The 27,658-nt window shown below is 44.2% G+C and overlaps 1 protein-coding gene across 6 annotated transcripts in view; it reads right to left on the reverse strand.

Annotated features, from left to right (window-relative positions):
* LOC109890450 (ras-associated and pleckstrin homology domains-containing protein 1-like) overlaps window positions 1-27,658 on the reverse strand; it is a 71,647-nt gene extending 43,989 nt beyond the window's left edge. For 2 of the 6 annotated variants that reach the window (XM_031824559.1, XM_031824558.1), the window contains exons 1-2: window positions 27,233-27,655; window positions 5,993-6,071 (exon numbers count right to left, since the gene is read on the reverse strand). The gene's annotated coding sequence lies outside the window, so the exon portion shown is untranslated. Of the gene's footprint in view, window positions 1-5,992; window positions 6,072-27,232 lie in introns of all 6 variants that reach the window. The other 4 variants (XM_031824555.1, XM_031824554.1, XM_031824557.1 and 1 more) reach the window with 4 other exon arrangements.

The raw sequence follows: 27,658 nt of genomic DNA on the forward strand, positions 1-27,658 counted from the left end.
CAGAGCACATGGCAGCGCTCATTTCCTTTCACCCCTCTCTATCCCCTCTAGGCAAACAGGCCTCATCCACCATGCTCAGTCAGTCAATGAAAGGGGCCATTGGCACAGTGAGGGTGGGGCAAAGAGATCATTAAAACGTGGGCTGAGAACGTCATCAGTTCAACACTGTAAGACTACTGTATATGGCCTAGCAGGCTACAACCCCGCACAGCGTGCAAAAAGGATAATATCGTCTCCACACAGGCTCTGAAAGAGATCCACCGACAAGGCCACAGTCTAAAGTACATTCGGGTGAGGAGGCCCCGTATTCAAAAAGCCTCTTGGAGTAGGAGTGCTGATCTAGGATCGGTTTTTCCTTTTTTAGATGATAATGACTAAGATTACATGGGACAGGGAGGACCTGATCCTAGATCAGAACTCCTAGTCTGAGACGCTTTATAAATGGACCCTTTGTGTTCGGGAGAGTAAATCGAGAGGAACTTACTCCAGGCCAAGGTTGTGTTCATTAGAGCACACTGTAAACATGTTCTGATGTTATCCAAAGGTTTAGTGCCTAACGAACATGACCTTGCCCTGATTCAACACCACACAATATATCAACATCCCTTTTTCCCCCATCCTCAATGGGGGAAAAAAACGCATAAATCACATACAGCCTAAATTTAAAATCAACAAAATACATAGAACGAAGCAGAGATCCAATCCAGAGACATTTTGCCAACTTTTGTTCCTTTAAAAGAAAGCTAGAACAAAAACACTTCCTACAATAGGCAGATAATGGGAAGGATGGGGGAAGTGGGAGAGAGAGGAGGACAGAGACGGAGAGATGATGGGGGAGGGAATAGACCATTAGGATATGAGTAGGGGGGAGGGCCAGACTGACAAAACGGCACCGGTCAAGCACGACTGACAGCCAGCAGGCAGCGAAGGAAAAGAGGAGAGCAGAGCGAGTAGAAGATCACACAGAGTGACTCTGGCATACACGGACAATTAAAAACAGGAGGGGGGAGAGAGAGAGAAAACAGAGATAAAGAGGAGAGAAAGAGAGAGAGACATGAAGGGAGGGAGGGAGAAAGCAAGACAAAGACAGGGGTGACGGGGAAAAAAAAGAACAAACGACAGAGAAAAGGAGAGAGGAGCTGACCAGATGATATGTTTCCCACACCCAGAGGCAGCAGCAGCAGCTAGAAGTCAGCTGGTGTTTGCAGCAGTCAGCAGGTTGCTCCATAGCAACAGCAACAGCCCTAACAACAGCCCTACCCCCATAGCAGCCACATAACTATGCAAATACAGTGCCTTCAGAAAGTATTCACACCCCTGGACCTTAAAAGATTGTGTCACTAATCTATACAAAACACCCAATAATGTCAATGTGTAATTATGTTTTTAGACATGTTTACACATGAATTATAAAAATCTATAGAGAGTCAATATATTTATTTATTTTAATTTCACCTTTATTTAACCAGGTAGGCCAGTTGAGAATAGGTTCTCATTTTGCAACTGCGACCTGGCCAAGATAAAGCAAAGCAGTTCGACACATACAACACAATACAGATGCACAATCGAGAGCATCCTGTCGGGCTGTATCACCGCCTGGTACGGCAACTGCTCCGCCCACAACCGTAAGGCTCTCCAGAGGGTAGTGAGGTCTGCACAACGCATCACCGGGGGCAAACTACCTGCCCTCCAGGACACCTACACCACCCGATGTCACAGGAAGGCCCCAAAAAAAATCATCAAGGACACCAACCACCCGAGCCACTGCCTGTTCACCCCGCTATCATCCAGAAGGCGAGGTCAGTACAGGTGCATCAAAGCAGGGACCGAGAGACTAAAACAGCTTCTATCTCAAGGCCATCAGACTGTTAAACAGCCATCTCTAACATTGAGTGGCTGCTGCCAACATACTGACTCAAATCTCTAGCCACTTTAATAATCAAACATTGGATGTAATAAATGTATCACAAGCCACTTTAAACAATACCACTTTATATAATGTTTACATACCCTACATTACTCATGTATATACTGTACTCTATACCCTACATTACTCATCTGTATATACTGTACTTTATACCATCTACTGCAACTTGCTTATGCCGTTCGGCCATCGCTCATCCATATATTTATATGTACATATTCTTAATCATTCCTTTACACTTGTGTGTACCAGGTAGTTGTTGTGAAATTGTTAGATTACTTGTTAGATATTACTGCACGGTCGGAACTAGAAGCACAAGCATTTTGCTACACTCGCATTAACATCTGCTAACCACGTGCATGCGACCAATAACATTTGATTTGATCCATCATGTGATCTTGCTCGATTTTTTTAAATTTGACCTTTATTTAACTAGGCATGTCAGTTAAGAACAAATTCTTATTTACAATGACGGCCTAGGAACAGTGGGTTAACTACCTTGTTCAGGGGCAGAACGACAGATTTGAACCTTGTCAGCTCGGGGATTCGAACTTGCAACCTTCGGTTACTAGTCCAACGCTCTAACCACTAGGCTACCCTGCCACACCCTTTGATTTCATTGTTTACAGTAAACGCTGTGCCACTGAGCCATTACATAGCTCTGCTAAATGGCATATGATATCATTTATTTCCGTTGTGTATGGTCCTTGGAAAAAGCTAACTTCAACGGAAATGTATGACGCAGGAACAAATAGGCATTTACGTATGGTGATAACCAGTAGCTCTGCAACCAGTTTATCACTAATATCCTTGGGTAATGAGTAACATATCGCTTCCAGGCTCGCAACAACCATCAGTTCATCGCTGGCAAATATCACTGCTGGGTTTGATTTTCATATCGGGGCAATCATCGTCCAGCCAATTAGACAGAGAAAGAGACTATTCACGAGGGTAAAAAAAAAAACACAGTCACACACACACACAATGGAAGTGCAGTCACCCAGCACAGAAATAACCCACTAATGTGTTAAAAGTCCTCAAATCTCCTTGCAGAGTAACACTGGCTTGGCAGCTAGCATATCGGCTCAATAAGAACGCCGCTGTACGTTTATATTCGTACTAGGTCGGTCTATCTATCCTAGTATTTCAGGGTCAGCGTCTAACCGTGGTGTGTCCTTAGTAGACATCTTGTGCGTAACACACACACACACACACACACACACCTGTTAGGGAACATAGAGCACAGTGGGTATAGTGCTGTCCAATCCACACCTCACAGTCTCCCTATAGGCCGACAGACAGCACAGACTGGCACCACAGCACAGACCCCAGAACAGCTGGGAATGTCATCATTCATCCCAGCAGCCCCAGCTCCTGCCAGCTGTTCCAGCCAGCCTCTGACCTCTTGACCTCTGACAGCTGGCTGGGAATTGGTTACTGGTAACTGGCACATTGCACACACGTCCACGTCCACGCCAAACACACAGTCTTGTTTTGTTACGCCTCATGACTCTAGCAACTATCAGTAGTCTGTCTGTCCGTCCGTCAGCAGTGCCACCTTCACGTCCGCCGTGTCACCTCCGGCCTTCCGACCATTCTCTGGCATTCCTGTAATATTCAGGAATGGCAGCCTGCCCATGAAAGGTGTGCAACATCTCTCCCCCCCCCCCACAACATTCACAGGGAATTTGGGACGTACCCGTATACACACGCAAACAACTATACTGTTCCCCGCTAGTTCACTTTCATCTCCCGAGGGCTGACTCTCTATCTTCAAGAGTCAGATTCCCTCACCACCAAAGGGGATGGTTAGCTTTTAAAGGACAGACGCAGACACACACACACAGTCAGTCAGTAGTACATGGTCTATAGTGACACACTTCACCCCAAACCTCCCCTAGTTAAGAGTTTTTTTCCCCCGTAGGTACAGATCTAGGATCACCTTCCCCTCCCCAATCCTAACCTTATCCATTAGTGGGGGAAATGCTAAACTGACCCAAGATAAGCATCTAGATGCAACTTCACCCTGCCTCCTATATACCCTTAGAGGAAGCTGGAGTATGGGTTGTTTGGTGTAAATTACAGGCCACCGTCCCACTTATAAACACCAAGACACATGCCAACTAATTAGCCGGCCTAGACCAAAACACAACGATCACGAGTGCTTCTTCCCAAACAAAACAGCTGCTGTGTAGATTGAGTGTGTGCGGTCACATGCACCGCACCACACACACACACACACACACACAGACAGGGCAGAGTGGGGCTGGTAGCGTATGTTTGGTTTACTATAAAAAGGTCCACTTCAGATGGCTGCTTGCGTGTGTGTGTGTGTGAGACGCTCTGCGAGTCAACCCTCATTCCCACAGTGAAAGCATCTCATCCTCAAGGAATGAGTAGAAGACTCGAAATACACTGACATGCCACATGACTAGCCTGCCCCCCTCAACCCCGATTTGTCACGGTTTCCAACCTACTATTCCCCCCCCCCCCCCCCCCCCTCCCCCCATCCTACTGCTGTATTCGTCTCTTTATTTAGTTAGGAATGTAGATGTAGGCTAAAGGTTGTAGAAGGAAGAAAGTGTTTGGGGTAGGATTCCACGTTGCTCCTGGACTAAATGTGCTTGGTAGACTGCAGCACTACCGCTGAGCCACACCGCTTTCCTACCTCCACTGATATGTCTCGGTTCTTGGGGACCCAGAGAGGTGCACGGTTTTGTTCTAGTCCAGCGCGAAGACACCTGATTCGACTTATCAAAAGGCTCAATGACTCGTTGGGTCGGTTGTGTTTGTGAGGGGCGAGAACAAAAACATGCACCCCTCTGGGTCCCCCTGGATGACCAGGATTGGGAAAAACACACACACACACACACACACACACACCGCAATGAGGGAAGACAAGTGTGACAGCCTGGAGACACAAGAGAGCAAGCTCTCCACAGTGGTGGTGAAGGGGACAAGACAGCGCAGGACACAGACTCTCAGAGGACACGTGACAAAAATCACTTCAACGCTACTCCTCCACTTCCCGGGAACAGGCCGGTGCGGATGGGGGGGGGGGGACCTGTTCCCTACACCCCTCAGGCAGCCACACAGACGACGTCCCAAATGTCACCCGATTCCCAACACAGTGCACTACTTTTTGACCAGGGCTATGTCGGGAATGGGGTGACATCAGGGACACGCAGCCCCTCTCTCTACCCCCAACTCCCTCCCCAGGCACAGAGCAAGAGCATTGAAATAGAATAACATTATTGTATTTTTTTTTTTATGTTCCCCCCTTTTTCGTGGTATCCAATTGTTAGTAGTTACTATCTTGTCTCATCGCTCGGGAGAGACAAAGGTTGAGAGCCATACGTTAACCTGAAAAACAACCCAACCAAGCCGCACTGCTCCTTAACACAGCGCGCATCCAACCCGGAAGCCAGCCGCACCAATGTGTCGGAGGAAACACAGGAGTCGCTAGTGTGCGATGAGACAAGGATATCCCTACCCGCCAAACCCTCCCTAACCCGGACGACGCTAGGCCAATTGGTGCGTCGCCCCACGGACCTCCCAGTCGCGGCCGGCTGCGACAGAGCCTGGGCTCGAACCCAGAGTCTCTGGTAGTACAGCCTTAGACCACTGAGCCACCCGGGAGGCCTAATAGCACAACATTTTGAATAGGAATGGCCATTCTAATAATTCGATTTCAATGAGCAAGAGCTTCTCTTTCACTGTGGAGATTCTGTCAGAAGAGTCATGGTACATCCATGATTTTTTTTAAATGTCCATGACTGGTTCCAACGGCTCAGAGTTAGAGCATGGTGCTGGCAACACCAGGGTAGTGGGTTCCATCTTCTAAAAATGTCCATATTGTTATACAACTACAGGGGTCAGGTTGGCTCCCATTCCAATTCTTTCGATAGAGTCCGTGTACTGGCTAGCCTGGTCGTTCCAGATTAGTTTGTGCCGTCTTGCCAAGTCCTATCGCCATCAACTAACATCTACGACCACCTAGCTATGTAGTGGTGGCAGGTAACTGACTAAAACAGCAGACTGAAGGAAGGGGTTAAATGTGTCTCTTACCTCTGGTGTGTCTCTCCCTTCGTCCCACTCAGGTCAAAGGAGGTCAAATGAAGCCAAGTCAGGACCAAGCTTTTATGTCCTGGAGAGGAGAGAATAGGAGAAGAAAAAAAAAAGAATCCGATTTGATTCACCATCTATTTTTTGTTTTAAAGTGGAGACAAAAGGAAGATGGCTGAAATTCAGCTCAGCAAGGGCCATTACCCGAGTGACAAATGGGACCTATGGATTGATGACGCTTGTTCTCATAGCGCTGTAGGGAAATCACACGGACTGCGTCGCTGTACACAGACAGAGCGAGATCAATCTCACCGTCACAGGGAGTGGTTTCAGAGCCTGGGTGTGGAGAACTCTTAGACATACTGGGCTGAGCAAATTGAATCAAGCTAAGAAGCTAACACAAGTAGCTTGTGACAAAGGTACGCACGTAAAATGAGGAGCAACGCACTTCCACAGGTCGAGTCACAGACCAAGGCTAATCAAAATCCCGACTCGCGTTACGATTCACCAAATCACCAGGCTAGTCCCGTATGCCGATTCAGACAAATCACAACAGAGTATGTCTCATGTCCAGAAAGAACGCTGACTCTTATGTTAAACATGATTCAAATCAATCATATAGGATGGAAGATTAGTTACATGTACAAAAAACTTTAAAATAATGCTGACTCGTGGCCCGGCTGGTCAACCTCTGGCACACGTCTACAGTGTTGGGATAGGTTTGAATTTGGCCTTCTGCCCTTTGACACAATCTTTCCCCACAGTCTTCCTCTATCTGTTCAGTAAAGTGCCCCAAAAAATATGAACCGTACCAGTGAAAAGTTGGGACACACCTACTCATTCAACATTTCTTTATTTTTACTATTCTCTACATTCCAGTATATAATAGTGAAGACATCAAAACTATGAATAACACATATGGAATCATATAGTAACCAAAAGAAGTGTAAAACAAAATCAAAATATATTTGTAGCCACTCTTTGCCTTCATGACAATTTTGCACACGCTTGGCATTCTCTCAACCAGCTTTAATGAGGTAGTCACCTGGAATGCATTTCTATTAACTTGTTACGGTATAGGGGGCAGCATTTCCACTTTTGGATAAATAGCGTGCACAATTTCAACTTCCTGCTACTCATGCCAGGAATATATTATATGCATATGATTAGTAGGTGTAGATAGAAAACACTGAAGTTTCTAAAACTGGTTCAATCATGTCTGTGACTATAACAGAACTTATGTAGCAGGCAAAACCCAGAGGAAACTGGGTAGAATTATTCTTTTTTTCCCCTCTGACTGTTCCCTCAGTTGTCTTTGCCAAGGGAAATTTCATAGCTACCATTTTACAGTTCCTACGAATTCCACAGGATGTCACCAGTCTTTGGAATTGGGTTGAAGTTAATCATTGGTGAAACGAAGAAGAGGCACATCCTGGAACAACGTTACACTGTTGATAGTTACGCAAGAGGGAAAATGGTGCATGTTTTGTTTACTTGCTCTATTGAATACAGATTGCCCCGTCTACAATTTGATCGATTATTAACGTTTAAAAATACCTAAAGTTGTATTACAAAAGTAGTTTGAAATATTTTGGCAAACTTTATAGGCAACTTTTGAAATGTTTTGTAGTGACGTTGTGTTTTGGAAAGCTGTTTTTTTCCCGGATCAAACTTGCTTTATAAATGGACATTTTGGGTATACATGGACGTAATTAATCAAAAAAAAAGGACCAATTGTGATGTTTATGGGACATATTGGGATATGTCATACAAAGAATACATACAAAGAAACTCGTCATAGGTAATGCATGTTTTATATTTTATTTCAGCGTTTTGTGTAGCGCCTGCTACGCTAGTTCTTTTGTTTACAACTGGTTCAGCTGGGTGCATGCTATCAGATAATAGCTTCTCATGCTTTCGCTGAAAAGCATTTTTTAAATCTGACATGTTGGCTGGATTCACAACGAGTGTAGCTTTAATTGAGTACCCTGCATGTGTGATTTAATTAAAGTTTGAGTTTTAATGTATTTTATTTGAATTTGGCGCTCTGCATTTCCCGAGGCTATTGGCCACTTGGGACGCTAGCGTCTCACTATCCCCAAGAGGTTTTAACGGGTGTGCCTTGTTGAAAGTTAATTTGTGGAATTTCCTTCTTAATGCGTTTTAGCCAATCAGTTGTGTTGTGACAAGGTAGGGGTGGTATACAGAAGATAGCCCTATTTGGTAGAAGACCAAGTCCATATTATGGCAAATAACCAAAACAGAAATGACAGTCCATTACTTCAAGACATGAAGGTCAGTCGATGTGGAAAATGTCAAGAACTTCTAAAGTTTCTTCAAGTGCAGTCGCAATACCCATCAAGCGCTATGATGAAAGTGGCTCTCATGAGGACCGCCACAGGAAAGGAAGACCCAGAGATACCTCTGCTGCAGAAGAGAAGTTCATTAGAGGTAACTCCACCTCAGATTGCAGCCTAAATAAATGCTGATGAGTCCAAATTTGAGATTTTTGGTTCCAACCGCCGTGTCTTTGTGAAACGCAGAGTAGGTGAACGGATGATCTCTGCATGTGTGGTTCCCACCGTGAAGCGTGGAGGTGTGATGGTGCTTTGCTGGTGACACAGTCTGATATATTTAGAATTCAAGGCACACTTAACCAGCATAGCTACCACAGCATTCTGCACCATCCCATCTGGTTTTCGCTTAGTGGGACTGCCATTTGTATTTCAACAGGACAATGACCCAACACACCTACAGGCTGTGTAAGGGCTATTTGACCAAGGAGAGTGATGGAGTGCTGCATCAGATGACCTGGCTTCCACAATATCCCAACCTCAACCCAATTGAAATGGTTTGGGATGAGTTGGACCGCAGAGTGAAGGAAAAGCAGACAACAGCATTTGTGGGAACTCCTTCAAGACTGTTGGAAAAGCATTCCAGGTGAATTTGGTTGAGAGAATGCCAAGAGTGTGCAAAGCTGTCAAGGCAAAGAGTGGCTACTTCGAAGAATCTCAAATATATTTTGATTTGTTTAACACTTTTTTTGGTTACTACATGATTCCATGTGTTATTTCATCATTTTGATGTCTTCACTATTATTCTACAATGTAGGAAATAGTAATAAAGAAACACCCTTGAATTCGTAGGTTTGTCCAAACTTTTCACTGGTACTATAGATCTCTATATCTCTGGTGTGAAAAATGCTGACTCGTTATGTGGTGAACATGGCCACACAGTTGGTGTTTGTTTGCCTCAGAGTACACACACTCCAGCCTTCGTTATCCCAGTTGGCCTCAGCTGTCCCTTTGTAGAACTATGCAGACGGACTGTCCACACAAAGTATGTGGCTCTACTCAAAACACAGGGGGGGGGGGGGGGGGGGGGAAGAGTTATTTCATGGTGTGTGTGTGTGTGTGTCTGACTGACACACACACCATCTGTTTCTAATATTACCACTCAGCTTGACTTACAGTGAGCGATCAAGCCTTCCCTGCATGATATCTGCCCAGCAATTATGCCTGTCAGTCAACACAGACATTGTAATGGAGGTGACATGTGGGTTTGAACAGCTGTATGCGCTGCAGTAGCAGCAGTGATGCCCAAAGCGGGCGCCACTTCTCTCTCAGCACACAGGAAGTAAACAAGTGTGACATCATTATCCCAGATGCAAGAGAGGGAGGATGTGTGCATAAGGGGGTGGACATTTCTCCCAGGATCCACAACAGCAGGACCTTCACTGTCAATCCCTTACACTGGATGGATTCTAAGTGCAGGAGTTGCGTTTCAAGGGCCAAAGCAAAAGTTAAAGAATCCAATCCTCTAATTTTGGAGAGGGTTTAAAAACTCCTGAAAAAGATATCACACCACCAGTAATGATCCCCTACAGCCAATAAGGCTGCACCTTTTGTCTCTGTTGGTTTCTATTGAGACGAGTGTTGGTGTAGGCTTCTGCGCTCTGCCGAAAAAGAACAACAAAATGTAGAGGAAACACTGCATCCTGTACTGTATATTCAAATCTCCCTAGGATACAGGTGTCCTTCTCCCACCCATACTTCCTGCTCTGGCCTAATCTCACATTTCCTGTCTGAGCAGGAAGTGGGAAAGAGGGCACTTGGCAGAGGTAATGTCAGAGGATAATAAAAATGAGTATTGCTACAGAGAGGAAACAGAGATAAAAACAGACTGTGTACAGTAATGGACATTATCCACAACTAACGCACCCCCAAGCCATAAGACTCCTGAACGGGCCATCAAATGGCTACCTGGACTATTTGCATAGTCCCTCTTTTTACGCTACTGCTACTCTCTGTTCATCATATATGCATAGTCACTAACTATACATTCATGTACATACTACCTAATTGGCCCAACCAACCAGTGCTCCCGCACATTGGCTAACCAGGCTATCTGCATTGTGTCCCACCACCCGCCAACCCCTCTTTTACGCTACTGCTTCTCTCTGTTCATCATATATGCATAGTCACTAACTATACATTCATGTACATCCTACCTAATTGGCCCAACCAACCAGTGCTCCCGCACATTGGCTAACCAGGCTATCTGCATTGTGTCCCACCACCCACCAACCCCTCTTTTACGCTACTGCTACTCTCTGTTCATCATATATGCATAGTCACTTTAATCATAGCTACGTGTACATACCACCTCAATAAGCCTGACTAACCGGTAGCCTCGCTACTTTTATAGCGTCGCTACTGTATATAGCCTGTCTTTTTACTGTTGTTTTTACTTCTTTACTTACCTATTGTTCACCTAACACCTTTTTCGCACTATTGGTTAGAGCCTGTAAATAAGCATTTCACTGTAAGGTCTACCTACACCTGTTGTGTTCGGCAAACATGACAAAAACTTTGATTTGAGGCAAAAACATTTGGGAGTGCGTTGCATACACAGTAGTTAGGACATCCGTCACACTGCCTCATGCATTCGCCAACTAATGCTCCGTTTACATCGTGACGTATTTCATTACACAGAGTCTTGCCCCGGATTGTGAACGGACAACTGTACCGTTTAACGCAAGATGGAGGAGAGCCTGTCTCTCGTCAGAGATCACATTTATCTTGGAAGATCGCAAAATGTGACCTTTTCAATCAAGACAGGATAAATACGCCGGCACAATAAAAACGCAACATGCGACAATTGCAAAGATTTTACTGAGTTACAGTCAAGACACTGGCAGTCATGAAATTTCGCCATCCGGACAATAACTGTCGGTCTCATTGTAATTGACCCTAATTAACATAAACACATTTAGCGTCTGGCTTCCACACACAGCCCACACTGATGCAGGCCTTTGGAACATCTACATTTTAAAAAGGCTATTAACTCCATGTAATATAGCTTACACCTTCAGAATATATCCATGATTGATTTTAGACAGGTCTAAAGAAACATGATGTGAAGAAAACGTATTCTATTTCAGAAGAACAGAGTAGCATACTCGGAGTTGTCCTTATGTGAGGTCTTGATGTGGCTATGCCAAATGGCTGTGGGCTACACTAGTTCCTTTAGCAGACAAGATTTGGTTAGAATTCCATGGCATTATTTTATACTATGAAGAATACAATTGAACATAGCTGAATAAAATAGAAAGGATATTTTCTCCAAACGATTTGAGGGAGTGTTGCACATGTGGCTATTCTGTGTTGAGCAGTTAACAAAGAAACAGGTGCCCCTATGTGCTTAATTTCGAGCTATTTATGTAACTTTAGTTGCAAAATGTTGGCCTATATGTTTTGCATGATGCGACTAATGCTGATTTTAAAAAAGGGTGCATGAAAGGCATGAGCTCTGCATAGTTTTTTGCGCAGGCTGTACACACTTCTAGTCTCTCATTCACTATTTGACAAGCACTTGATAATGCCTCTAATTTCCGGGCGGGATCCCCTTTGTGGCCGTAACCCCCCCCCCAAAAAAAATCAATGCTTCTTTGTTGTGCCCTTCTTTGTTTGCGCTCTCCATCACATGTTGAAGTCTCTCTTACAGGCTACAAGTTTTAGATCGACGCATTGGGGATGCAACTGCCCGTGTCCGTTATCAAAAGTGTCTGCAAATGTGATTAAGCATCTAATGCGTCTATAAGGTGCATTTGTATGATGAAAATTATCTTCCCCACGCCTGAAACTCACACGCTGCTTATATATATGCCCGTTAGGCTCCATACCCCTTGTAAAGCGGATTAATGTGCTTCCTTTTAAAATATTTTTTTTTTTGGCCACTTTAGTTGTGATACTAACCTTATTACAATATACAGGCCTATGGCCTGGTTACATGAGGTGTGCTACTATGATTAGAAAAAGTTTTTAAAAATGGTTTCTTATGCTGGACATCATTCACAAGCGATGGGCAAATATTTTCACCCATCAGACTATTTTTGATATAATCTTGTCTTTACATATACTAAATAATGTGTTTGAAATTGTTTTGATTTAGAACGGACCATTATCATGCACCAGTCTCAAAAATGGGTCAGCGGGAAAAAAATACATCTGTGCACTTAAATAGTAGTTTATTTTCATGCCAGCCAGGAAGGCTATACTCCTGTTGTAAAGACAAGCAATGTGCTTAATATTAGGAAAGTTGAGAAATAAATAGAGTAGGCCTAGCCTATAGAAAGCTGATGGGATCCTCCTCTATTTAGTAGAGGACATCACTCTGTTTTCTCACCCAATTGCATAGCCTATTGAAATGTTGCGCAACATGAGCTCACATGAAGTGTTTGATTCGATTTTTTCGATCACATTTCCATTGATGTCAGAGTGATTAGAGGGACAATGGAGTGATAAGTACTAGGCAGTTAGCAACTTTGGTAGGCTACTAATGACCAGCAGCATCAGAGCTTGGGAAATCCTAATTACCGTCACGTGGTATTTGACTGCCTTTATGACTCGTGACCGCTCGTTTGGCGGTAATATGGTCAGCGCAACAGCCCTAGTTATAGTTCATATAAGGAAATCAGACCATTTAAATACATTCATTTGGCCCTAATCTATGGATTTCGCATGACTGGGAATACAGATAGGCATCTGTTGGTCAGATAAACTTTTTTTTTTTTTTTAACTAGGGGCGTGGATCCGAAAACCAGGTAGTATCTGCTGTGACCACTATTTGCCTCATGCAGCGCGACATCTCATTCACATAAGAGTTGATCAGGCTGTTGATTGCGGCCAGTGGCATGTTGTCCCACTCCTCTTCAATGGCTGTGCGAAGTTGCTAGATATAAAACACATGTTCTGTAAAAGGTAACAGGTAATGTGAACGAGGCTTAAGAGGACGAGTAGGCGAAGTCTTTCAGAAGAGCAAATCACAAGTGACCATAGAGCATGAGTCATCATGACCAGGTCCATCGTGCAACCAGAGCAATGCATGGCCATCAGAGTAGGGTGAAGTTACGCTGATCTTAAGTCAGTTTTGAGACCACCCTTTTTGATCAAACCACACGAGTGGTTTGGTTCACTCCCGAGTGCAGATAGAGTGTTCACACTGAGGGGGTAAACGCACCAGAGTTCAGAAGACCTGCACCAAAACAATTTGGTGTGAAAGACCCCTCAGACTAGGAGTGCAAGCGTCAAGCCCTCCCTGTCCAGCATTCATTATGACAGAAAAGGCTAAACTGATCCAAGGTCAGCACCCCTACTTAGAAGATTCATGAATATGGGCCTTGACCCTCTCCCTCGCTGTAAACTTCACTTTTGTTGCAACAGGTTCATGTTGGCTGACCCTGGACATGCGAGTAGCCCTCTGATGGCTCATATAACCAATAGGGATGCCAAGCTCAGCAGCTGATCTGGAACCAGGCCACTCCACTACATTTGGCACGACAGTGTGTAATCAGGTTCACGACACAACAAACCAGGCCCCAGCCAAGAAGATTAGCCCAGTGGGTCAGTCAGGGAGTTAGGAGTCGGAGAGACACTCACATACACACACTTAACATGAGCTGGTGTTCATACGCAAACGTGCCAATAGGACACAGAAACTAACGCGTGCGGACTGCGTGAGAGTGGTAAAACACTCACACGTGCCTCCAGTATGAGTGACTAAAGCTGCAGGTGTCAGTTTGATACGAGTCACCATCTATTTTATGGGGTGAGGGGAGGGGGACAGGTGCATAAGTTGAAGTGAGATATCTACAGTAGGCTAGCCAAAGCAGTTGCAAACTTCTCCAATTACATTATTGGCCTGGTCTGCCTATATTCAAAGCCCTGGGGACATGTTTTCTGCAAGGGAACAGCACACGGCTGCATAACATTTAACACAACAGACGTTGACCAGTATAACTCCGTCTGAAGTTAGGACTACAGTAGTATGCCACGGCCCTAAATGTGAGAAAACAAGACTTGTTCAATAAGAAACCCTCGTTTTCAGGTTGAAAAGCTATTTGCACAGAGTTCCTCTAATGAACACGGGTGTTAAAGCAGCAAAGCATTACAAAGTGAAACTGCTACACAGCCAAGTGTTCCAGATGTTGACTGTGGGAAACTGGTCAAACGAATTGAGGAAAAATGACAAGAATGAGCTCAGTGTTTCCAAGCACGCATTTCCGGATGACATCATTGACACTAAGAGCAGCACAGTCGTCTCTTTCATTCATTTCTTTCTCTCTGTTCTCCATCCGATCACTAGGGTCATTTTCATTAGGCACCAAACGGAAGAAAACAGATTGAAACAGGGAGGGACCATTTGGACATGTCCACTAGGAAACGCTCATTTTCCTTCTCCTTTTCAAAATGCTTTAAAACCTTTTGCGACGGTGCGCCCTACTGGAAATGACCCAGTTTCCCCCAACCAATGCCTTCAGTCTTGTAACGATTGTGTTGGCAGCTGAAGGTTGAGGAAAGGTTAGCCAATAACCTCACTAGGGGCTCGATGATGTGCGTCGACCCGCCGCCCTTGGCTCGCTGTAAAATGGGCAGTGTAACAGGGAGATGCTGGCCACATCCCGATTCGACAACCCTTCTCCTAAACTGTGCACTAGTACACTTCCCGTCAGGGATTTAACAAACGGTGGAAACTCCCTCCGGCCAATGCGTACACCAACCCAATGACGGGGAGTGTGCAAGTGCACACTATGGCTGAAGGGGTGGAATATTGGGACAAAGCCGCATTTTCTCCCCTTTTTACTCGTCTCACAGGTCCAGAAAAAAATTCAAGGAAACGTACAGTATTCTACAGAGCCATGATTCCATGGAACTCCCATCCTTCTCATATAGCGCAAGTAGCACAGCAAACCTGTTTTTTTTATTTTTACGAATAAAGCAACACCTCACGACACAAGGCCTCTACCCCACGTGATCCACTTGTCGTGTGTATTTACTGACATTTATGTGTAACTGACAGATGCAAACGCACACCACATGTTCATGCTTTGAAATGCATGTCAATTGTAAAGTATTTAGTCTGTTATGTCGTTTTCATTATGTGTCGGACCCCAGTTGGACTAGCTGTCGGGGATCCTAATAAACAGGGATCCTAATAAACGGGGATCTAACAAAATAAAAACCACTCCCATCCGTATGCACCTTTGCAATATCTGGGAAGTGAAAGCTTTTCTACAACCGATGTGAAGAGAGTAATGTGGCCTGGGAAGCAAAGAACGTGAAGGCTCGTTGTACATCTTTAATGGATAATGCAGGTTTTCTATTCTATACTGTCGGAGCCCAGTCTCAGCTCATAATATACAGGCTATACTATAAGAGAATCAGTGGACAAAACTAAATCTTTGAACAGACACGAGGATTTTGTCACCCACCATCTAAGATTCTGAAATCGTTTCTGTAGTTGGAAACGGGTGAGATCATTCCTGAAACATTATTTTGTTTAAATATAAATTTGATCGGAGAAATTAAACTGATTGATTGCACCTCAAAAAAGTGGCCATTTTAAAAACGTATAGGATTCATTTAATCCCAAAATAAATATGAGTACCTAACATCCGATTTGGACCATAATTCTTCCCAACAATGAGTAAGACTGAGTAATGAGGAATCCAATAAAATGATCACTAACCACCCACAGACCATCCACACCCTTACAACCAGTATGAGTTCTGGTTCTAAGGCAAGTAGTATGGAGCTGCTGCTGTGAATCTGGTGAAACATTTTTTTCAACGGAAATGTCCGTTCTGTTCAATTTCCGTTGCAAAACGTTTTGTTAAAGTGTACCTTCACTGGATATCACCCATATTGCTAATGTCTAGGTGCTATGGTAAGAGAGAGTCACCCATACATATTCTGCATAATCACACACGCGAAACACCAATAGAATAGAGCAAAGGGTCCCAAAGAAAGACAATTGGGCGCTCATTTTTCCTTGAAACACAAACACACGCCGACAAAAATGCATGTGTTCACAGTACAAAAACAGTTCCCTGAGGATTTAAAAAGGAATGTGACCGAGAGACCACTCAGGGGGAACAGAGCAAACACAGCTATGGGTAGGAAAAATAGCGGAGGACTTCCGCAGAGGGGTGAGTGGAAGAGCTAGCTTAATCTGCACCGCCAATGACCTGATACGAGAGTTCACAGAGTCCGCACACACAGTCAAACGCAAAACCTGGCTTCTCTCTACCACTCCATATCAACACAACACAGTCACACACCCTGTGCATGTTCTTTCTCCTCGCCTCCCTCTCACGTCAAAACCTGGCTTCTCTCTACCACTCCATATCAACACAACACAGTCACACACACCCTGTGCATGTTCTTTCTCCTCGCCTCACTCTCCTTCTCACGTCAAATCTTGGCTTCTCTCTACCACCCCACACATAAAGACGCACGTCAGTGCTGCTGTCAGTGTTCCATGAGAACCAGCTGAACTTTGGGATGGGAAGGAGAATGATGTCAATCCCACCTGGTTGATGGGAGACAGCCCGTTTCCATGGCAATGAAGAAAACATCAGAGGTCATGTGAGGTCACTCAGAACAGAACTTTTCACTGGAGGGAAACAGGAAATCCTGCATCCCAAATGGCACCCTATTCCCTACATAGTGCAATACTTTTCCCCCGGCCCCATAGAGCTAATTTGGGACACATCCAGATCGGAGAATCCAGCACAGGCTGGGCTCGAACACTTCAACTAGACCCAATGGACCAAATCAGTGGTTCCAGGCAGAGCACAATCTAAGGCCATCAAAAACTACATCCACGCCATTTCACATAACTGCCAATGGAAATCAATAGAATACACTGGCTAGGCTAAAAATATAACTTTGTATTTCGTTTCCCGTACTTGTTAGGTGAAAGCAATACGGAAGAGCGCTACCTTTAGGTTATTAGGCCTATGCTATGGTGGGAAAGCAGCCATAATGCTTACTCGGACTTGGCCATGGGTCAAGGCTTCATTGCTTCTTGAGCTACCGTGCCTTGAAGAAATCAGTGAGGTGAAAGAGATGGGCCATAGGAGAGACCTTTTTCAGTTTTGGAATGCAGCCATTCTGTACTTCAGACCTGGATCGTACTCGTTAGTGCAAACCGTAGCAAAACGTTTTGCAAAGAAAACCTGAACTCGTCCAATAATTAAATGGTTTCGGTCAAATTTCCACAACATCCTGTCACACGACACTAATGCCAACACTGACTGGACCACAGCAAGAGCGGGCAGAGTCCATCTGCCTGTAGCTAACAGAGGCTTTGAGGACACAAGGATAAAGGCGTCTGCATGCTTCCTATCCGAAGTGGTTTATTCATATATGATGACGACATTTTGGTCTTGGGTCAGGTTTTTTCGGGTGGTTGTACACACGAGGCAAGCTGAAGTTCAGAGCCGAAGTCTACTCCCCCTCATTGGTCAACAGTAGGGATTCTCCAATTAAGTGTTTTGTTGTCATTCAATGATAGACGACTCGTTTTCAAGCACATTTTCTTCACATGAGAAATACTGCACCAAACATCTTAGTTAGATGTAAAATTGAGCGACTAAGATCTCTCCTGCAAAAAAGTCTAAATTAATGACCGGTTTGTGTTCTTACACTGAACAAAAATATAAATGCAATAATTTCAAAGATTTTACAGAGTAACAGTTCATAATCAGTTATTTGAAATAAATTAGGCCCTAATCTATGGATTTCACATGACTGGGAATACAGATATGCATTGGTTGATCACAGATAACTTACAAATAAAATACAAAAAGTAGGGGTGTGGATCAGAAAACCAGTCAGTATCTGGTGTGACCACATTTTGCCTCATGCAGCTCGAAGTCTCCTTCATAGTTGCTCAGGCTGATTGTGGCCTGTGGAACATTGTCCCACTCCTCTTCAATGTCTGTGCAAAGTTGCTGGATATTGGCGGGAAATGAAACCCGCTGTCGTACACGTCGGTCCAGAGCATCCCAAACATGCTCAATGGGTGACATGTCTGCTGAGAATGCAGGCCATGGAAGAACTGGTACATTTTCAGCTTCCAGGTATTGTGCACAGATCCTTGCGACATGAGGCAGTGCATTATCATGCTAAAACATGAGGCGATGGCTGCGGATGAATGGCACGACAATGGGCATCAGGATCTCTTCACAGTATATCTGTGCATTACAATTGCCATTGATAAAATGCAATAGTGTTCATTGTCCATAGCTTATACCTGCCCATACCATAACTCCACCACGGAGCACTCAGTTCACAACGTTGACATCAGCGAACTGCTCGCCCACAGTCTGCCATCGGCACAGTACAGTTGAAATCTGTGGAGAGCACACTTCTCCAGCATGCCAGTGGCCATTGAAGGTGAGCCTTTGCACACTGAAGTTACGACGCCGAACTGCAGTCAAGTCAAGACCCTGGTGAGGACGGCGAGCACACAGATGAGCTTCCCTGAGACGGCTTCTGCAGAAATTCATAGTTTGTGCAAACCCAGTTTCATCAGAAGCCGGATGCTGAGGTCCTGGGCTGGTTACACGTGGTCTGCAGTTGTGAGGCCAGTTGGACAAATTCTCTAAAGCGAAGTTGGAGGGGGCTTATGGTAGAGAAATTAACATTTCATTCTCTGGCAACCGCTCTGGTGGACATTCCTGCTGTCAGAATGCCAATTGCACGCTCCCTCAAACCATGAGACATGTGATATTGTGTTGTGTGACAAAACTGCACATTTTTGTGGCCTTTTATTGCCCCCAGCACAAGGTGCTCCTGTGTAATTATCATGCTTTTTAATCAGCTTCGTAATATGCCACACCTGTCAGGATTATCTTGGCAAAGGAGAAATGCTCACTAACAGGGATGTAAACAAATTTGTGCACAAAAGTTGAGAAATAAGCTTAAAACATTGGACAAGCTGAACTGAAGCGTGCAGAAGCCTTAACCAGCCACCATGATGCTCATGCTTCTGACTGATTAATAACTACCTAAGCTGCTTATAATGACACTACATAAAGGGAGGGAGGAAGGGACAGAGAAGGTAGAGATGGGGGGGGGGGGGGGGGTGGAGAGAGAAAGGACTTACGGGGTAGAGAGAGGGCAGAAAACATTTCCTTTCATTGTGGGACAAGACTTTGCATCACTTTGTTCATCGCTCCTGTGAGGCCTGCATAGCATCACCTGAAATCTCCTGTTAAATGAGGACCCAGATGCATTCCCCTCAACACAGGCAAGGGTGCCCTCTTTCTGCCCGTTCCAATCAGACAGAACAGAGTCTGAAAACATGATCTAGACATGGACCCACAGATGTGTGCTCGTGATCCATTTAAAACACTCAGATAAGAACCCCTGTTCATTTCTTATTGCAAAGAAATCAAACAACGCACATGTGACTTACTGTATCAATCAAATAACATGATGCAAATGAAAAAAAATACATTGACTTTCTTGTTCATTTCATGGAGTCATCTAGATTTGGATTTTATACATTTCTGTGAACAATCGGTCAGTGAAAATCTCCTTCTCCATCTTGGTCCATAGGAGACGACCCGGGGCAGGCAGGCGGCTGGCTGTCTGCCTTTGTTCCAAAATGGCAGTTGCAGCTGTCGTCAAAGGTCAAGAAAATGCTCTACGAACACTAAGGGACCTATGGAGACAGGACAGGACCAGGACAGACTATAATAGGGGAAACTCACATCTAGAAATGGCAGGGTGGGCCCTGTTTGGTATATGAGGGTGGCTCTCGGTCGGGCACCATAGCGCCAGCTGCCCTTCTCAGGCTGCTACCACGCCCTCTCCCAAACCCAGAACCCTGCCCAAGGCACTTGCAGCAGGGATACCTCCTTTATCAGCAGGCACCATCAGAGGTTTCCCTGCCCGCCCCCCCCGCTCTTTATCACAGTAAGTTATGAGTATCTTTGAAGTGCCCCCACCACCCTACACCCCCTCTGGGTGTAACAGATCCTGGTTAAACCTACACCCGTCATCTCAATGCCATTGCTGCTCTTTGTGTTTTAGCTCGTCGGCTACCTTTTGTGCCCAAGGACATGTGGTGGGTGGCAGGGCATTGGGCCTTCTACACGTGCAACACCATACTCCACCCCTAAGGAAACAGCCTTTACCCCCTCCCCTCCTCCGTCCCTAGGGATCATTAACCAAGCTGGGACTGCTTTTGTCATCTGATCAGCAGCTTCACTACTTTCACTGGAACACTGGGATATGAAAAGGCAAGAGGGAGTTAGTTATATGTGGCTTCCTTGTTCCTACTGTATAGCACCTTGTACACAGGCCTTTCCATTATTTCTGTATATTTGAAAAGGGGTAGGTGGGATTTTCATTTTCTTAAACATTTTTTTTAAACAGGTGGTACCTTTATACCACTAAAAACTACTTTCACTGGGACATGAAATGGAAGAGGGTGAGATAAATATGGGAGCAGACAAGGAAAAGAACATGTTTGGAATTGGAAAACCATGCTGTAAGCCGTGTGGATTTTGTTGTGGTCTGCAGTTCTCTCAGACATGCAGTCTCTCATTTACCTCCCACTCTTCTTCCTCCCTGGCCTCGGGACACAGTGGAACACTGAACTCCCTTACGCCTGCCCTTAAAAAAAAAAAGAAGAGGGAACTAAAATAACACCTGGCTGGCATCCCAAATGGTACCCTATTCCCCATATATTTAATTACTTTTGATCAAAGCACTATTGGCCCTGGTCAAAGGTAGTGCACTACATGGGGAATAGGGTGCCATTTGGGACACTACCTAGCTCCTCCTGGCAGATGGTCCCCCCCCCCCCAATCAATGGAAAACAAACCATGACTGTGCTGTTTACGTGCACAAAGCCTGGGTTGTGTTCAGTAGGTACTAAATTGAATGGGAATGGAGTAAAACGGGAATGGACTACCTGGATTTTTCAAATAAGTGCATCTACATTTGTTGCACAACGTTTTGAACTAATGAACACAACCCAGGCTACATCAGCCCCAAAGAACACAGCTAACACACAGTGCTTTGGCCATTCAAAATAAATGTGGCCACACCGCTGCAAGTTGCAATGCGATCCTTCATTCAATTCTTCAGAAACAAAACCACACAACACCTATTGGTGAGACTGACTGAAGATCCTGACAATCAAGCCACCATCTCAAGTCAACCAGCCACTACCCCTAGACCAGTGGTACCCTTAAATTTGCAGCTCACAGTGACTATCCTATTTTCCATTCATAACACATAACAATGATACAATTTCAATTCAATGTGTTTAATGCGGGCCTGAATCATTTCATTGAATACATCTATTGTTCCCTGGACGGCAGATAGATGGCAGTATAGCGCAGCTGTTGAACAGAAAGGCCGAAATTGAACGTTTGCTAAAATAGAACGCAACTGCACAAGCTACAGCGACTGACCCATAGTTAATTTTGCAGTCTGGTAGACATGGATCGATTTATTGTGTACAAAATAAAAAAGAAACGGAAATCTATTGACAATGAAAATGAGGGGGAAAGAGCTGGAGAACAACGTGACAGCTGTGAACGAACAACCCCCGGAGAACCAGGAAAAAAGAAAAATCAGGAGGATGGCGGCGGGGAAACCCAGCTAGCTAACGTAGCTCCGGTGGCTAAGAAGGATACAGTCGATTCAAGAAGAACACAGAAAGTTCCAAGAGAAAATGGACAGACAAGTATTTTTGTACTGCATAATGGGACTAGCTCACAGTCATATTTTCCAGAAGGCAGTCAATCATTTTAAACGAGCAAATTTCCCGTCACACCGTGCCCAAATTTGACAAAACATATCCGCCACAAAGCAACCTCAGAAACAACAAAATAGTGCAAATCAAAGGACCGCTCAAAGAACAACAAATGGCCTTCACAGACACGGAGATAGACAAAATATTGTATGCCGATTTCACAAACAAGGAAGCTATTTTAAAGAAAATTAAGGAACTGCAACTCTCAGACTCAACCATAACAAGACACATAGAAGGCATCAGCAAGCAACTGATTACTGACATATCCGTCGCCGTGTTTTAGGTATTGCGCTTGACGAAAGCGCTGATGTGACTGACATTGCCCAATTATATGTGTTTGGGTCCTTTTCCCTCAAAACCGGTCGATCAGAGAGGAACTTTAAAGTTTACTGCCCCTTCAGGGACAAACACGAGAAGATATTCTGAAAGCCCTTGTTAAATTTTTTTGCTGATAATATTGACTGATCAAATCTGGCACCTGACGGCGCCCCAAACATGCGAGGGAAGGAGAAGGGACTCAACAAATGAACATTGTGAAACAAACAGAGAAACAGACTGACCAATGCACACGTGGATTGCCTCACAAGGATAGCAACAGACTATTCCTTTTGAATTAATTCAGTCAAGGAGCAGAAGGCATATTTTCACTCATCCAGCTACTGACCTAAACCTTAGTAAATTAAGGTAATGGGGCGGCAGGTAGCCTAGTGGTTAGAGAGTTGGGCCAGTAACCCGAAAGGTTGCTATATCAAATCCCCGAGCTGACAAGGTAAAACTCTGTCATTCTGCCACTGAACAAGGCAGTTAACCCACTGTTCCTAGGCTGCCATTTTAAATAAGAATTTGTTCCAAACTGACTTGCCTAGTTAAAGGTTAAATAAAAAAACTAATAAATAAGATATGAGTCTTATACATGTGATGTGTGTGTGTGTGTATATATATTTATATATATTTGTGATGTACATCAAAACAATTGCGTGTGTTCCATTGCTCTCAATTGATAATATTTGAAGAAAAGTGTGGCCCTCTGACAAAGTTGCCCCCTTACAAAGAACAATGAGTAACACTGCCCTAGACACTTGTGGAGATCTGTGAGGACTGGATAGGCATAAGCAATAATTACAAAAATTCAATCAGCCTATTGAAAGGCAAGGTGGAGCTACTACAAGTTCTTTCAGAACTCCAAAAGTGAACGGGAAGTAGGGCTCAACTTTCGAATGGATACATCTTTGCTGTGATATGCACAACACTTCACTTATGCAATTCCTTCCATTATTTTCCCTGTCATGAAATCGCTGTCATGCCAAAAGTGAAACCACAACTCCTGCTACTTGCTGTCCTTTGTAAATGTAAACAGTGTTCACTAGGAAACTATAAAACCACCTACTGGATAGTTGGTTGTCGTCATCATCATCTGGCCCACAACTGGGGTGTATTCACCAAGAACCAAACTAAAGCATTTAGGCCCAAATGGGGAGGGATGTACCAGAATGTGTCCAATAAATTATTGTTTTTGTTTTTCATTGCAAAACATTCTGCACTAATGAATACAACCATGTTCTGTTGGTGAATTTACTTTGGTGATAGGTCTTTATTTTACCAGGTAAGTTGACTGAGAACACATTCTCATTTACAGCAATGACCTAGGGAATAGTTACAGGGGAGAGGAGGGGGACGAATGAGCCAATTGTAAGCTGGGGATGATTAGGTGACCGTGATGGTATGAGGGACAGCTTGAGAATTTAGCCAGGACACCGGAGTTAACACCCCTACACTTACAATAAGTGCCATGGGATCTTTAGTGACCACAGAGAGTCAGGACACCCATTTAACATCCCATCCGAAAGACAGCAACCTACACAGGGCAATGTCCCCAATCATTACCCAGGGGCATTGGGATATTTTTTTTATTTAGACCTGAGGAAAGCGTGCCTCCTACGGGCCCTCCAACACCACTTCCAGCATCATCTGGTCTCCCATCTAGGGACTGACCAGGACAAACCCTGCTTAGCTTTAGAAGCAAGCCAGCAGTGGGATGCAGGGTGGTATGCTGCTGGCACTGCCTATAGAAAGGTTACTGCTCTGTCTCCCAACACAGAGATTAGGGTAGTTTCAGTGTTTCCAGGGCCTTGTGGAGGTACGGTAAGCTACATTACAAGCTTGCCTGAAAAATACCATATGGTCATAAAATATTGGACAGATAGGTGTCATAAGTTCTCATCAGCGTCACCCAGTAGGCCTCATTTCACTAGCAATCTTACCGCGTTCCAGCAGAGCCTGTGCCTCCTCGCAAGAAGAAAGAGCTCATCAATAAGAAACCTCTAGTAGGGCTGGGAAAACAGAGTAAAAAAATGCCCACCCAACAAATGTTTGTTCTGATATTTTAGCAGGCATTGGCAACCTGGGTACATATGGCATCCCGTGAGAGGCCTTGCACTCTGCTCCTCTTTGCAAAGAGGAGCAATGAACTCTACCTTCATTGAAGGGTCATTAGTTTAACAGTGTGAATGTCTGTCTGAAGCTAAGAGCGGAGAAACCCAGTCATACTCTCAATTCTGTATTTGTCTTTGAACCACAGGCTCTATTTAGCCAAGAAACACTCATACACATACATTAACAGTCAAAAGTTGACACACCTACTCACTCCAAGGTTATTTTTTACTATTTTCCACTTTGTAGAACAATGATTCCCTATGTGTTATTTCATAGTTTTGATGTCTTCACAAATATTCTAAAAATGTAGAGTAGTAAAATAAAGAACAACCCTTGAATGAGTAGGTATGTCCAAACTTTTGACTGGTACACACCGCTTTAGGAAAGTATTCAGACCCCTTGATTTTTTTCCCCCACATTTTGTTATCTTACAGCCTTATTCTAAAATTGATTAAATAGCTTTTTTTCCCCTCAATCAGTTTGGGTTACACACTTATGACCCCTCTTTGGAAAAGGTGAGACTCACAAACACGTCGGTTCTGATGGCCACAATCCTCACAAGACTCGCCTGAAGGTAGCTCTGTACCAGTAATTTTAAAAAATGTAGTACTGTAAATATTGTGCATTTGTAAAGTATTCAGACCCCTTGACTTTTTCCACATTTTGTTACAGCCTTAGGCTAAAATGTATTTTTTCCCTCATCAATCTACACACAACACCCCATAATGACAAAGCAAAAACAGGTTTAAAAAACTGAAATATCACATTTACATAACTATTCAGACCCTTTACTCAGTACTTTGTTGAAGCACTTTTGGCAGCGATTACATCCTTGAGTGTTCTGGGGTTTGACGCTACAAGCTTGGCACACCTGTATTTGGAGAGTTTCTCCCAGTCTTCTCTGTAGATCCTCTCAAGCTCTGTCAGGTTGGATGGGGAGCGTTGCCGCACGGCTATTTTCAAGTCTCTCCAAAGATTTTCGATCGGGTTCAAATCTGATTGAAGGACACTCAGAGACTTATCCCGAAGCCATTCCTGTGTTGTCTTGGCTGTGTGCTTAGGGTCTTTGTCCTGTTGGAAGGTGAACCTTCACCCCAGTCTGAGGTCCTGAGTGCTGACACCACCATGCTTCACCGTAGGGATGGTGCCAGGTTTCCTCCAGACGTGACGCTTGGCATTCAGGCCTTAGGAAAGTATTCAGACCCCTCGACTTTTTCTACATTTTGTTATGTTACAGCCTTATGCTAAAATTGACTAAATAGATTTTTGCTACGTAGCTGGATAATGTTAGCTCAAGGGGTTGAGTTTAGGAGTTAGCTAAAAGGTTTAGTATTAGCTAAAAGGTTTAGCTAAAAGGTTTAGGGTTAGCTAACATGCTAAGTAGTGGCAAAGTAGCTCAAAAGTAAGTAGTTGCTAATTGTCAATGATGAGAGCTGTACAGACAACATGTGGGTTGCTAGACGTTTGCGTTATATGTCCAGGATTGGGAGACAATATATCCACAGGGAACATATAATTACATCAATTTTTCAAAGTGATGGTAGTGCATTCAGATTTCTATCAGCTAAAACATGTGCAGAACCATGTAAGCACGTGCACGAACTCAGCAAGTGTGCATTCATTTGTATCTACTGAGCATGCTTCAGGTGATATAAATACGAATGCACTAGCAATGCTTTGAACAGTTCAAGCAATTATACTTTCCTGTGGATGTATCATCTCACATTCCTACCACCGGAAGGACCAGACACAAGAACCGGTAAAAGTATGTTAATATATAATTGTATTCAACATTATGGCTTGTAGAAATCGTGAGAGCAAACTTTCCTGATTCAAACGCTAATTTCTGCCAGACACAGAATTCAATGCAATTCAACCTCGCGTATCCACATACACATTTGGTGTCCCAGATGTACGTTTACTATTATGTCTAGTCCGAGACCCGTCTGAACAGGGTGGGGACACTGGCATCAATATCGTTGTTCAACGAGGCAATAGGCCTATCGTGTCGCTGAAAATTACATTGCGCAGTAGGCTATTCTCCGTTACACAAATCGACTTGGATGAGAGACGATGAAGTCATAAAATTTGCATGAAAGCATTTCACCCATCCTTGACCATCATCAACTGACATTCATATAAGCAATTCACACAGACACTGCTACAGTGCTATCCCGGCCTGTTTTAAATTTTTTAAACATTTTTTAACAGTCCGTAGTATAATGACCTAACAGCAGTTGTCAGGTTATCTTTTTCAATAGGTCATGGTCAGTCTGTGTTGTTCCCTAGTCTGGCCAGCCACACACACCCTTTATCCAATGAGTATTCAATGGCCGCATAAGAACACCGCAAAAGCATAGAACTCTTTCAAACAAACCACTAGCTTTGACATCATAGGGTTTATAAAAAGGTAGATGTTGATCTAAAAACACAGCCATATTTTAAATGTTAGGTCCTATACAACCAACTAACCTTCCTCAACAAACAATTCACACCCAGCAGGCTATCATTCCCTGTCTCCCGGCCCTTTCTTCGTGGGGACGCTACAATAAGGATCACCTAGGCTGGTACACCGTAACTCGTTTAAGGTATTTTTTGTTATTAAGTAGATTGTTGGGTTTTATCAATAAATAAATCAATCCTAATCACATCTGGAGGTGTGAAAAGCTGATTTCAAAATCCACTTACAGTCAAATTGGGATTTAACAGCGGCTCCTCTTCTGTGTTCACCCCAATGGATGATGAAAACCAAAGGCAGTAATGGTCGAAATAACACGCTTCTGTGAATCAGCTGAGAGAATTGTAGTGCCCGTTGTCCTCATATTTTTTGAACTAGCAGCTCGGCATGCAAACACATACATACTCCCATCCTCGTTCTCTTTCTCAGGATTGTTGCGTGAGGCACGCTATGCGTCTCCTGTTTCCTGTCCAGCCCAGAATTAGGCTCGAATCATCTATCCTGGGAGTGAACAAGCGCCTCTCCAACCTAGTGTACTAGTATGCAATTGCAGCACGCAAATCGGGGCGTTCCTGCTTGTGGGCATTTCTGCGTCTGCAGGAACACACCTCTTGAGCATCCCATTGGTTCCTTCATGAACACCCCCCCTCGAGTAT

This window comes from Oncorhynchus kisutch, linkage group LG5, assembly GCF_002021735.2.
Source record: "Oncorhynchus kisutch isolate 150728-3 linkage group LG5, Okis_V2, whole genome shotgun sequence".
In the NCBI taxonomy this organism is placed as follows: Eukaryota; Metazoa; Chordata; class Actinopteri; order Salmoniformes; family Salmonidae; genus Oncorhynchus; species Oncorhynchus kisutch.